A 13,582-nucleotide genomic window follows, 5' to 3' on the forward strand; every position below is an offset into this window, starting at 1 on the left:
GTAGAAATTTTATTTAAATGGTTGTAGGTTTAATAATAATAATGATAATAATTGTGCTATTTGTTAAGTGCTTACTATGTGCCAGATACTGTACTAAGCATTGTTGCAATACAAGCAAATTGGGTTGGACACAGTGCTTATCCCACATGGGGCTCACAGTTTCCTTCTCCATTTTGCTAATGAGGTAACTCATTAGGCGAAGCAGCATGGCTCAGTGGAAAGAGCCCGGGCTTCGGAGTCAGAGGTCATGGGTTCGACTCCCACCTCTGCCACTTGTCAGCTGTGTGACTGTGGGCGAGTCACTTCACTTCTCTGTGCCTCAGTTAACTCATCTGTAAAATGGGGATTAACTGTGAGCCTCACGGGGGACAACCTGATGACCCTGTATCTCCCCCAGTGCTTAGAACAGTGCTCTGCACAGAGTAAGCTCTTAACAAATACCAACATCATTATTATTAACTGAGGCCTAGAGAAGCAAAGTGACTTGCCCAAGGTCAAGTGGCGGAGCCGGGATTAGAACCCAGATGCTTCCGACTCCCAGGCCCGGCTCTATCCGCTAGGCCATGCTGCTTCCCCGAAGTGGTGATGATCCCGGCACCAATTGATAGAGGCCTTCCCTGACTAAACCCCCATTTCCTCTTCCCCCCCTCCCTTCTGCATCACCCTCGCACTTGGATTTCCTCCCTTTTTTACCCCTCCCTCCGTCCCACAGGACTCATGAACATATCCATAATTGATTTATTCATATTAATGTCCGTCTCTCCTTCCAGATTGTAAGTTCATCGTAGGCAGGGAATGTGTCTGTCGACTTGTTAGACTGTACTCTCCCAAGCACTCTTTATAGTGCTCTGCACACAGTAAGGGCTCAATAACAAATATAATACTAATATGAACATAATACTACTATAATATAACAAATATGATCGACTGATTGATTAGCCCACCTCCCCCAAGCACCTACTGTAGCTCTTTCATTCATTCAGTCATAGTGATTGAGCGCTTACTGTGTGCACAGCACCGTTCTAAGTTCTTGGGAAAGTACAATATAACAACAGACAAAATTCCCTGCCCATAATGAGCTCACAGTCTAGAGACTCTGAATGATTATTGTAGAATGTCAAGGTTTTAAAAGTTAACCACAGGATTAAATAAGATGTCTGATTTAGGTTTATCTGGTGGGTAATGATTGCAGATTCTATCTGCAGATAGAATAATACGCATTATTAAGCTCAGGGGAAAAATTGCATATGAGTTGCTCATGATTTTATTGATCAGAATTTGATTTCTTTAATGAGGAACTTACCATCACATGACAGTGGGGGGGTCATTAAATTGTCATAAGCATTATGAAGCATTCAAAATTTGAAAGACCCAATGTTTATGGAGCTTCAAATTTGAAATTAGACAGACATCCATAACAAATAATGGGGCAAGGTCTAAATAGGAGAAAATAAGCACTTGTACAATTTTGATGATTTCTTCTGTTTCAAACTTGATACTCTCTGCTCCACTTGGTTTGGTTGGTCTTGGTATTGAGAACAGAAGATAAGAAACAGAAAACTCAATCAATCCATCATCAATCAATCCATCAACTGTACTGAGTGAATGCTTACTTTTTTTAATGGTATTTCCTAAGCTCTTACTATTTGTCAGGCACTGTACTAAGCGCTGGGGTAGATACAAGCTAATCAAGTTGGACACAGTCCCTGTCCCACGTGGGACCCACGGTCTTAATCCCCATTAACAAATGAGGTCACTGAGGCACAGAGAAGCTAAGTGACTCACCCAAGGTCACCCAACCAGCAAGGGGCAGAGCCAGGATTAATAAATGTGGTATTTGTTAAGTGCTTACTGTGGGCCAGGCACTGTACTAAGCACTGGGGTGGATACAGGCAAACCGGGTTGGACACAGTCCCCGTGACCAACATTGGAATCCCAATCTCAATCCTCAGTTAACGGATGAGGTAACGGAGGCACAGAGAAGTTAAGTGACTTGCCCGAGGTCACACAGCAGGCAAGTGGCAGAACTGGGAATAGAACCCAGGTCCTTCGGATTCACTATACTAAGCACTTGGGAGAGTACAATACAACCGAGCTTGTAGGCACGTTCCCTGCCCACAAGGAGCTTACAGTCTAGAGGGGACTCAGTAGGAGAAATGAAAGTATAATAGAAGTCCCCTTTCCAGAAAGTGAGGATGGGCCATTTTTCAAAAAATACGCCAAGTGAAAATATCTTCAAAAATGATCCATCGCTAATGGCGGCAACTGGTGGAGATATTGTAAACCACCAGGCAATATTCTCAATGAAGACTAAGTAGGAGGTCTAGATTTAAAAAAAATGGAAAAGGAGAGCAGTTTGCTGCCCTTGAAGGATTTCTCTGTGTCGTTTGTCTATTCGATAAATACTGACTGACTGAAGAACTATGAAAAGCTCATTTGGAGATCTGAAATTGTGACAGCATGCAGTTTCTTATAATTGACTTAATCCGTTCTGGTTCTTGTATACTGCGGGGACATTATGTAAAATCTGGCCCAAAGTGACACAAACTGCTTTTTCTAAGGAATTATGCAACGGTGAAAGGAAACGAATCATATGACCGAAAATATTTCAATTGAGATTAGAAGCGCTCCGCAAAATGCCCTGCTAGAAATGGGGTCCTATCGTACAGGAAAGAGGCAACAAATTGAAATGACTTTCAAGTGTCTTGATTGTCCCCACCTGTTCCATGTTGTCCCGCTCAGTGGCATACTTGTGAAGAAGCAGGGGTGGAGAGGAAGGAGGGATGGGTGTGTATGTGTGTTTGTTTATAAAACAGAAATTACTCCTTGGAAATCTCCCCCTTGCATTGTTTAAGAAGCCCTAGGTGGTTAACTAAATTTACAAAGAAACCATGACAAGCCTTATCCTCTGCTTCCCTGACTCCACTCTGAACCAGGAAGATGGAATTCAGGTTGTCAGGTTGGGAATTCAGGTTGCCCATCCACCTCCACATCAAACAGAAACTCTTTACCATCAACTTTAAAAACACTGGATCCCCTTGCCCCCTCTTAGCTCACCTCATTACTCTCCTACTACAGCCCAGCCCAAATACGTCTCTCCTCTAATGCCAACCTACGCGTTATACCTCAATCTCATCTATATCACCACCGACCTCTGGTCTACCTCCTGCTTCTGGCCTGGAATACCCTCCTTCATATAATAATTATCATCATGTTTACCGAGTGCTTAGTGTGTGCAAAACACTACTGAGCACTTGGGTGAGTACAGTATAACTTCAGACACTTTCCCTGCCCACAGCTAGCTCACATTCTGCATTTCAGAAGTGTTCAATAAATACTTTAGAAACTGATCCCGAATTACAATGGAAAAAAACGAAATTAAAAAAGAATTTGATTGTGATATCCATGTTCTCCATTTTGCCTTTTACTATGGGGCAATAAAACCCAAACAAGAATCCTATCTAGGGATGCAATATGAGGTCTTATTAAAATGCCACCTAAGTGGAATGATCTAAAATTTGATTTACCATAATTATTAATAGGGTCCTTTTGCATCTTTTCTTCAAATGGCTTTCTCTGATATTCACTCCACCCTCAGCCCACAGCACTTATTTACCTATCTGTAATCTATTTACGTATATTAATGTCTTTCTTCCCCTCTTGACGCGTAAGATCAGTGTGAGCCGGGAACGTTTCTACCAACTCTGTTGTATCGTATTCTCCCAAGCACTTAGTACAGTGCTCTACACCCAGTAAAGTGCTCAATAAATACCACTGATTGATTGACTTTGTTTCTGGACTTCAGTTTTTTTACCTGGCTTTAACCCCTAGTGAAGCCGTGGGGCTCAGTGGGAAAAACACTGGACTAGGAGTCAGAAGGCCAGGGTTCTAGTCTCACCTCTGCCACTGGCCTTTGGTGTGACCGTGGGCAAGACACGTAACCTCTCTGAGCCGTAGTTTCCTCATCTGTCAAATGGGGATAAAATAGATCGTGAGATGCATGTAGAGTAGGGACCATGTCCAGTTTATACCCTTTATTAATAATAATAATAATAATAATAATAATGTTGGTATTTGTTAAGCACTTACTATATGCAAAGCACTGTTCTAAGCACTGGGCTAGATACAGGGTAATCAGGTTGTCCCAGGTGAGGCTCACAATTTTAATCCCCATTTTACAGATGAGGTAACTGATGCACAGAGAGGTTAAGTGACTTGCCCACAATCACCCAGCTGACAAGGGGCAGAGCCAGGATTCGAACCCATGACCTCTGACTCCCAAGCCCGGGCTCTTTCCACTGAGCCACGCTGCTTCTCTTTAATAATAATGTTGGTATTTGTGAAGCGCTTACTATGTGCAGAGCACTGTTCTAAGCGCTGGGGTAGATACAGGGTCATCAGGCTGTTCCACGTGAGGCTCACAATCCCCATTTTACAGATGAGGTAACTGAGGCACAGAGAAGTTGTGACTTGCCCACAGTCACACAGCTGACAAGTGGCAGAGCCGGGATTCGTACCCATGACCTCTGACTCCCAAGCCCGAGCTCTTTCCACTGAGCCACGCTGCTTCTCTTTAAGATTGAGTGCCCCTAGAAGGTCAGGAACCAAGTCTTCTTTATGGTTTATTGCATTCTTCTCAGTGCTTATAACGGTTCTTGGCACATAGTAAATGCTTAACAAATACCATCCTTATTATTATTATTTTTCCTGTAGCACCTACTCCCTTCTCAGGGTTGCACCTGGAGAGTTCCCAGTCCTCTACCAGCCTCGGCTATGGGAGGGAGAGTCAAGCAGAGGCCCGCCCGTTCCATTCCTAGCTTGGCCAGTGGCTAGCGAGCGGCAGGCCATCGGCTACAAGGCAAAACTCATCCATGCTGGGCAGCAGCGGCACGGGAGAGAGTCGAGGGTGGAGACTTAGGTTTACTGCTCAGAAGGAGGCAATGGTAAATCACTTCTGGATTTTGATCAAGAAAACTCTGTGGATCCACTACCAGAACGATTGCAGATAGAGAGCGAGACGTCCTGGGAGAGATGTGTCCATGGTGTCAAACGATTCAGCATAAGACCAGACAGATAGCACCTACTACAGTTTGCTACACTTAGTAACCTCTCAATAATTACCACTTATTAAATGGGTGAATTTACTGCAGAATCCTAAGCACACTCAGTAAGTGATGGAAACTACAGACTGTCCAGAAAAAATAGCATCTGGAGGTTTAAGAAAGGTTTAAATAAATTCGTGGACACAAGCTCCATATTTGGGTTTCAGAGAGCCAGATAGAATTGTTAAAAAGTGCATCCTTAGCCAATAAGACTAAGAGGGTACCAAATTGTTTTTTGAGCACTGCTCTGATGCTTGAAGGCAGCACGATAGGCTGATCTGAACCAGTAATCACAGTAACTTTTTTTTTTGTTCCTATAATAAATAATAATAGTAATGATGGCATTTGTTATGCACTTACTGTGTGCCAAGCACTGTTCTAAGCGCTGGAATAGATATAAGGTAATCAGGTCGGCCCACATCCTACCGCTGTCCTGGAATGCCCTCCCTCCTCACCTCCGCCAAACTAACTCTCTTCCCCTCTTCAAAGCCTCCTGAGAGCTCACCTCCTCCAAGAGGCCTTCCCACACTGAGCTTCCCCTTTTCCCTCTGCTCCCTCTGCTCCTTCTCTGCTCCCCCTCCGCCCTCTGCTCCTTCCCCCTTCACCTCCCCTCAGCTAAGCCCCCTTTCCCTCTGCTCCTCCCTCTCTCCCTTCCCCTCCCCTCAGCACTGTGCTCATTTGGATATATTTTTATTACTCTATTTATTTTGTTAATGAGGTGTACATCCCCTTGATTCTATTTATCGTGATCATGTTGTCTTGTTTTTGTCCATCTGTCTCCCCCGATTAGACTGTGAGCCTGTCATTGGGCAGGGATTGTCTCTGTCTGTTGCTGAATTGTACATTCCAAGCGCTTAGTCCAGTGCTCTGAACATAGTAAGTGCTCAATAAATACTATTGAATGAATGAATGAAAGTTGTCCCACATGGGGCTCACAGTCATAATCTCCATTTTCCAAATGAGGTAACTGAGGCACGGAGAAATGAAGTGACTTGCCCAAAGTCACACAGCGGACTAGTGGCAGAGCTGGGATTAGAACCCACGACCTCTGACTCCCAGGCTCGCGCTCTTTCCACTAAGCCATGCTGCTTCCTTTGCCTTGTTTGCTAGGTGAATATTGTCTCCTCTAGACTGTAAGCTTGTTATGGGCAGGGAATATGTCTCATATATTGTTCTCTCCCAAGTGCTTATTACAGGGCTCTGGATACAGTAAGCACTCAATAAATATGATTTATTGATTGCCTTGTCTAGAACCTAGCCAGGATTTCTACATGGACATTTCCACATTTTAAGACATGTGCGGAATCACTACCTCTTGTCTCTCCCAACATTAACTAGTAGAAGCATCTGTCCTAAAGTCAACCAACGTACTATTCCGAAATAACAAACTATCTTTGAGAAACATGCAAAACTGGGTTAGCACTCGATAAGCAATCCTAACAGAGATATGGCTGTCCAAAGCAGTCGGCTTCCTTAATTGGTTTTTTTTTTTTTAAATTAACTATGCTTATAATATTCTTAGGGGTAAGTGGATTCTACATAATCAAGGACTAAGGTTATAAATAGATAGTCTACTGAGCATTTAAAAAGTCATCCCTCTTAGAATTCTATCATACCACCCAATTTTCTTCCACATCTCCTTATATTTGAACTTCTAAGCAAGGTAAAAATCCTAGACAGTTCATTTCAGCTTTAAATTGAACCGGCAATTGAATTTTCCAGATTAAAGATTCTTTTTTATTCTTCAAAATGAGGTTACAGCTAATTGATTATTTGGGTACTATTGCCCAAAATCATAAATATATAATATATGGTATAGAGTCCAGAGTCAATCTCTCCTATCTTGCATTCATTCAATCGTATTTATTGAGCGCTTACTGTGTACAGAGCACTGCAGAGTGACCTAGTGGAAAGAGATGGGACTGAGAGTTGGGTGACACTGCTTACTGTCTCAACTCCTTCCTGGCCTACTGTGAGATCTTGGGTAAGTCATTTCACTTTTCTGGGCCTTGTTTCCTCATATGTAAAATGGGGATAAAATTGATTGGGAACACTGGCTGGGGAAGGACTGTATCTGATCCAGAACTTAGCCCTAGTATATACTTAATAAACCGCACACTAATAATAACTGTGGTATTTGTTAAGCGCTTATTATGTGCCGGGCACTGTACTAAGCTCTGGGGCAGACACAATCAAATGAGGTTGGACACGTTCTCTGTCCAACATGGAGCTCACATTTTTAGTTCCCATTTTGCAGATGAAAGAAGTGAAGTGACTTGCCCAAGGTCACACAGCTGACGTGGCGGAGCCGCGATTAGAACCCAGGTCCTTCTGATTCCCAGGCCTGGGTTCTATCTCCTAGTCCATGCTGCTTCCCCTACCCTTCCCAGCCTCTACCTCAGCCTTATTGACCTGAACTTTGCTTTTGTTTGACTTTCTTTGTATCTTAATACCTTACATCGGCTTTAATTTGGCCAGTGGCAACTTCAGAAGACAGTGAAAATCTCTGCCAAGATGCCAGGGGCTCAAATAATGAACGTTTGATAAAGACAAATTGTCCCAACCAATCTGAGTGGAAAACATATTAAAAACTGCCAAGAGAAGAGAGTGGGAAGTTGAATTATGATTCGGGATAAGCAAGACAGCACCTGCCATTATTAGGTGAGATCACTGTTGTTTCGGATATGTTTCCATCTTGTGATGGAAACATTTTTCCAGTATTAGAGAAAATGGGTTTTCTTTTCAAAATAGAAATATGGTACGGTGTCAGTCAATCGATCATATTTATTGAGATCTTATTGTGCACAGATCACTTCACTGCGTGCTTGGGAGAGTCCAATATAACAGTGTTGGTAGACACGTTTCCTGCCCACAATGAGCTTTCGGTCTAGGGGGGAGCGACAGACGTTAACATAAAAAAATACATTACGGATGCGGACTTAAGTGTTGTGGGGCATCATGAATGGAGAAGAGGAAATGATCTTTTAGCATTTTCCATTCCCTACTAGTCTTCTTGTGCCTTTCTCAAGTTAAGTGACTTGCCCAAGCTCAAACAGCACACATGTGGCAGGATTAGAACCCTGGTCCTTCTGACCATTGTGCCCTATCAAAATTGTGTAATGAAAGCACACACTGTACCAAAACTGACTATTTCCAGAGAATCAAAGTCCTAATACCCAAAGCAGTTGACTTGAATCACTCCACCCTCACTCCCCCAAAAATATTACTGAGGTTTTTTTGAATTTAGTAGTGATTGTATTATACAGTACGTATTGTGCAGAGATTGGTATTAATTGCTGGCCTTATCAGATCATGATTAAGACAAATATTTTGAGATCCAGGTAGGCACATACCACTACCCATTTGTCATTTAGAGTTGCTTTAGAGAAGCAGCTTGGTCTAGTGGGTGGAGCCAAGGCCTGAATTAGAAATTTATTTGTTTTTATGGTATTTGTTAAGTGCTTACTATGTCTTAGGCATGGTACTAAATGCTGAGGTAGGTAGAGAGAATTTTTTTTGGATGCAGTCCCTGTCCCACAAGGGGTTTACAGTCTTAATCCCCATTTTACAGATGAGGTAATTGAGGCAAAGAAAAGTTAAGTGCTCATAGTCACACAGCAGACAAGTGGCAGAGATGGGAGTGAAACCCAGATCTGTTCTTCTCACAGCATGAGTCTCCTCAGTGGAAAGAGCCTGGGCTTTGGAGTTAGAGGTCATGGGTTCGACTCCCGGCTCTGCCACTTGTCAGCTGTGTGACTGTGGGCAACTCACTTAACTTCTCTGTGCCTCAGTTACCTCATCTGAAATATGGAGATTAACTGTGAGCCTGACGTGGGACGACCTGATTACCCTGTATCTCCCCCAGCGCTTAGAACAGTGCTCTGCACATAGTAAGCGCTTAACAAATACCAACATTATTATTATTATTATACACAGTGCTGTAGGGTGGGGAGGGAGGGTAGAGCAAAGGGAGTGAGTTGGGACCAGGTGGGGGGAAGGGGAGCTGAAGAAAAGGGGGTCTTAGTCTAGGAAGTGTCAGGAGGCAAGGTGATTGAGTGCTTTAAAAGCCGATGGAAAGGAGTTTCTGTTTGTGGCAGAGGTGGATGGGGAACCACTGGAGTTTCTTGAGGAGTGGGAAAGCATGGACTGAATGTTTTTGTGGAAAAATGATCCGGGCAGCAGCAGAGTGAAGTATAGAGGAGAGAGGAGGGAGTGAAGCTATCGAGGAGGCTAATGTAGTAGACAAGGAAGGAAGAGATAATTTTTTGGATTTACATGGTAGCAGTTTGGGTGGAGAGGAAGGGGATGAATTCTAGAGATGTTCTGAAGGTGGAATCAACAGGATCTGGCAAAAGACTGAATATGCAGGTTGAATGAAAGATATGAGTTGAGGATATGGGCAAGGTTACAGGCTTGTGATTCAGGGAGGATAGTGGTATTATCTACAATTATGGGAAAGTCTTGGGGAGGATAAGGTTTGAGTGGGGAGAGGAGGAAAGCTGTTTTTTGGACGCCTTAAGTTCGAGATGTCAGTGGGACATCCATGAAGAGATGTGCTGAAGGTAGGAGAAAATGAGAGACTGCAGAGAAAGAGAGAGATTGGCGCTAAGGGGGTAGATATGGGAATCAGGTCAGATGAGGATGACTGTCCAACAAATATCTCCACTTTGCAAATATGAACTATGAAATTAAGTTGCTTGATTACTTAATCTGATGAGCTCAGCTGGAATGAAGGCTGTGATAAATTTAACTCAAAATCCAGATCTTGTCTCATTTTACTCCTCTGTCTCTGTTAGATCCTGCAACCTCTATTGAATGGATCCTATTCAGAACAAATTTCTAAGGACAGAGAAAGTGGGTAAAGAAAGCTAAAAAGAGGTAGTAGGACCAGGAGGATGGTCAAAGAGTTGGGAAGTTATCTAGAGCAGTATACATTTGAACTACGAAAAATTCTGAAGGTAACAAAAGAAAAAAAAGTAAATTATAGATCTGGGTAGCAGCTGAATGAACACTGTGTCTCACAAGAATGCATTATCTTCAAAAACACTTAAATTGTAATCCAATCCAGCAGGAGAAAATATAATTAGAGGACCTAAAGTTGTTTTGTCTTATTACATTGTTGACCAGAAAAATACCCAGACATTTTGGTTTCCAGAACAGGAACTCACAGGCTTTCTTCCTCCCCAACAATTCTGCTGGGAATCCATTTTAAAATGAACCTCATTTGAAACCGTCGTAAATGATATTCCATCTAATGTAATCCAATTTAAAAAGGAATATCCCTCTGTTTCTTTTTGTAGAGAAAAGTAATCATTGGCTTTGTTACACGTTTAAAAATACAAGATTTTTTCAATTTAAATGATAAAGTGGTGTGAAAATTTTATTCTAGAGTAAAGGTACATGAATATTCTCTGAGGAAGTTCGAACTATGTTGAGTCCTCCAAACTCTGCTCACCTCATTGTCCGATTACATCCTTTCTTTTACGATGTACTAAATTCCTTAAAATTAATTTTTTAAAAAGTATAAATTACTTGGATGCTGAAATGGTGTATTAACATATATCAGACTAATGAATGATACTTTTTGTAATTATGGTACTTGTTAAGTGCTTATTAGGTGCCAGCACCGTACTAAATGCTATGGGGTGATACAAGCAAATTGGGTTGGACATAATCCCTGCCCCACATGGGGTTTACAGTGTTAATCCCCATTTTACAGACGAGGGAACTGAGGCACAGAGAAGTGAGATGATTTTCCCAAGGTCACAAAGCAGACAAGTGGCAGAGCTGGAATTGAAACTCAGGTCCTTCTGAAGCCCAAACTCAAGCTCTATTAACTAGGCCATGCTGCTTCTCTGATCAGTTACCTTTAAATGTTCTATGTTTTCCTTCCCTTGCCTTTGATTTCCTTTAGCTTTTCTATCTTCACATAGAGCAAAAACATGTAGTCCTTGTCCCGGGAGTGTTCTGGTTTTGATTTCCTCATGCCCCTCAGAGCTGTTCCCTAGATTCCCTGGTAACCCATGGAAACCTGTTTTTGCTTTGGTGTTGGGGCTCCTAAAGTTGGGCCTTGTGCCACATACTGACAGAGGTGGTAAACTGTAACAAGAAGGTGTCCTTATAACTGGGGAAACTGAGAAAGAGAGAGCGAGGGACAGAGGAAGAGAGAGAAAGAGGGAAAGAGAGAGCGCTAACACAAACAACAGAAACTACTTGGGCAGCTGAATGTCAAAGTCCCTGGAAACTAATAACATCAAAGTAGCCCGATTAGGGCAACAAACCCCATCTGCCTCTACCACTGAGCCCAATAATTGGATATCTCTAGAGAATACATCCTGCCAAGCAAGCTTTGATATTCCAGTTGCCACCGGCAGCAAATAGTGGGATTGGTTTAATGCTGAAACCCTGAAATCAGAGCCATTTTGTAGCAAAACAAGCAATGCATCAACAGGTTACAGGTCTTCCTGACAAAAGAGCTTATTTATTATTATTATTTAATGGTTAAATCATTATTTAATTAAAGTGCTTACTACGTGCCAGGTGCTGTACCTAGAGCTGGGGTGGATTCAAGCTAATGACATCGGACACAGTCCGTTTCCCTCTTGGGGCTCAGTCTTAATCCCCATTTTACAGACGAGGTAATCGAGGCCAAGAGAAGTGAGGTGACTTGCCCAAGGTCACAGAGTGGACAGTGGGAGGAGCTGAGATGAGAAACCAGGTCCCTCTGAGTGCCAGGCTCGTGCTCTATCCACTAGGCCACGCTCCTTCTCTTACTGAAGAAAACCTGGAAGGCAGTGAGATATGGAGTGAGATACCAAGGCTACACAGTAATACAGACCTCTGTTAAGATAACCAAATAAGACTTATTTTGACTTTCAGCCCCACTCAAGAGTAGACACACCTTTAATAATAATAATTATGGTATTTGTAAAGAGCTTACTAGGTGCCAGGCACTGTACTAACTGCTGGGTTGGATACAAGCAAATTGGGCTGAATACAGTCCCTGTCCCACATGGGGCTCGCAGTCTAAATGGACCAGCAAACAAAATGGCTGTGCCTTGTTGTTTTGAAATGCTTAATTCTTGGAGCATTTTTGCTGTTTCCTCTTTTGCTTCCTTGTCTCTCATTCCTCATGAAGCTTTGGCTTGAAGAGAGCCATTCTTTTCTTAAGGGTAGTATGCCATGCTGGTGTTTCTTTAGCAATTGACTCCCTAGTTTTTATCTGGGATGCAACGTTGGCTGAGGTTTTGTTTTGCCATGTCTCTAAAACGTTTCTTTGGTCCTTCTTGCTTTCCATTCCCTACTTTCAGCTTGTCATACAGCAGCTGTTTGGATATCCTGCTGTCACTCATTCTCCTCACATGTCACTGTGGGCAGGCAATGTGTCTGTTTATTGTTATATTGTACTCCCCCAAGTGCTTAGTATAGTCCTCTGTGCACAGTAATTCATTCATTCATTTAATTGTATTTATAGAGCGTTTACTGTGCGCAAAGCACTGTACTAACGGCTTGGAAAGTAAAATACAGCAATAAAGAGAGACAATCCCTGCCCACAACAGTCTCACAGTTTGATTTTGTGGGATTCTAGTCTCCCAGCCGTAGAGAAGCCTGGATAATAATAATAATAATAATAATAATAATAATAGTGGTATTTGTTAAGTGCTTACTGTGTGCAAAGCACTGTTCTAAGCACTGGGGGATAAAAGGTGATCAGGTTGTCCCATGTGGGGTCACAGTTTTAATCCCCATTTTACAGATGAGGTCACTAAGGCACAGATAAGTGAAGTGACTTGCCCAAAGTCTCTCAGCTGGCAAGTGGCAGAGCCAGGATTAGAACCCATGACCTCTGACTCCCAAGCCCAGGCTCTTGCCACTGAGCCCTTCAATTTGAGCTGGATCCTGATACTACCAATATCACCACACTCTGACCATCTCCCAAAGGATGTGCTATTCTGTATTTTTTTTCCCGCCAGTTCTCAATATTCTGAGTAACCTTTTCCAAACTTACCAGTGCCATAGCAACCAGGACCTTCAAGAAGTAAAACAAGTGGAATAGATTGCATTTTTAATTTTGAATAAAAATTCTTTCTACCCTGATCGCTTTGACTAAGATTTGGTTTAATTTCTTTCAGGTTTTAGTCCTTGGGGTTTTGTCCATCTGCCTTGTTATAACATTTTTTTGTGCAAAAAAGTTCCCTTTGATGCCTCGTTCATATTGATAAACATCTAAGACATCTAAGAAGGGTGAGAAATAGAATTAGCCGCAATGTTTCTCTTTAAACTGGAAAATAATCGGGTTAGCTAGACAGTTTCAAGAAATGTCAGTAGTTACAAATATTTTACCAAACTATTAAAACTTGTGAAGCATCTATGCATCCCTTTTACCTTTGAAAGCTTACTTGGAGTGTATTCTATACTGGTTATGTAAAGGCTGTTTGACAAATGGTCAGAACCATCATATCTATACCTTTTTTCCCCCT

The sequence above is a fragment of the Ornithorhynchus anatinus genome, chromosome X1 (assembly GCF_004115215.2).
Source record: "Ornithorhynchus anatinus isolate Pmale09 chromosome X1, mOrnAna1.pri.v4, whole genome shotgun sequence".
NCBI classification, from domain to species: Eukaryota; Metazoa; Chordata; class Mammalia; order Monotremata; family Ornithorhynchidae; genus Ornithorhynchus; species Ornithorhynchus anatinus.